The sequence below is a fragment of the Akebia trifoliata genome, chromosome 8, assembly GCF_017979445.1.
Source record: "Akebia trifoliata isolate Shusen 1 chromosome 8, ASM1797944v1, whole genome shotgun sequence".
Lineage (NCBI taxonomy): Eukaryota > Viridiplantae > Streptophyta > Magnoliopsida > Ranunculales > Lardizabalaceae > Akebia > Akebia trifoliata.
In genome coordinates this window covers 38,749,054-38,750,115 of record NC_141382.1, presented here as the reverse complement: position 1 = coordinate 38,750,115, position 1,062 = coordinate 38,749,054, and the positions used below count along the sequence as shown (strand labels likewise).

Here is a 1,062-nt window from a genome sequence, read left to right as displayed (position 1 = left end):
TTTATTGTCGAATTTGAATTTTTTATAAAAAATTGTCAAAATCAACAATAAAAGTTGGTGAGCTCGACATTGTTTAACTTTTTTTGAATCTCAACTTCGTTCTTCATTTTTAATATATACTGGGTCCTTTTAAGTAATTTTACCCTTTTTTTTTCGCTATAAATAACTGGCTTAGGACCAAACTCTTAATTAAAAAATCATTGCTTTGCTAAGTTTTGGTAGTGCTCATAAAAAAATAAAAAATAAAAAGAGGAGTAGAGAACAACGCAAATGGCTAACACTCAGGGCTCTAAGATAATGTTGGTTACCATTTTTGTGGTAGTGATGTTGCTCTTGTCTTCTGGTATGGCTACTGCAAATCTCCAACTCAACCTTGGTAAGCACATCAAACCATATCCATGTTTTTTGCAATTTGTGTCTCAACGCTTAAAGTTGTTAATGGATCAGATCAGACCTGAAATCCGATCAGTTTTGATTTGATAATTTCGAATCTAGATCAATATTTGGATTCCGACAAGGATCTAATTTGATAATATCTACCGAATCCGAACTATGTTACTATGCTAACAAAATAAAATGTACTTTTATTCCCATTTTACAGGAAGAAGATTTCTTGGTGTATCAACTGAATTCAACAATGGGACTACTTATGAAACAATGGGACGTGGAGGCTATAATTAGTTACCCGGCCATGGTGGCTCAGCCCCATGAACCCCTACTTCCACAACAATATCATCATCAAGGCCAATTAAGTCAAATTAGTTTAATTAATGAAGTTAAGTGCATTTGTTGTAAGTATGGGTTATAATGCTTGAATAGGTTATCTTGTGGAATGAAGAGCTCATATATTACGATAAAGGGCTCATATTCTGAGTAGAAGAACGTATTAAAAAATAAAAAATAATTAAAAAGACTTGGTTTACTGTCTTTTAAGGGTCTGTTTAAGTAATTATGTAATCATGATGAATTGATGATAATGTGATGGTAGTTATTAAAAGTGCTTTTGCTTTTACCTTTATTTATTTATTTATTATTATAATTATTTTCCTGGATGGTGTTTGG

At 31.6% G+C, this 1,062-nt stretch overlaps 1 long non-coding RNA gene across 1 annotated transcript; it reads left to right on the top strand.

Annotated features, from left to right (window-relative positions):
- Positions 1 to 226: 226 nt before the first annotated feature.
- On the top strand, positions 227 to 730 carry LOC147396742 (uncharacterized). The gene is made up of 2 exons (XR_015180772.1): positions 227 to 376; positions 602 to 730. It is a non-coding gene; the product is annotated as an uncharacterized LOC147396742 (long non-coding RNA).
- The last annotated feature ends 332 nt before the right edge of the window (positions 731 to 1,062 follow it).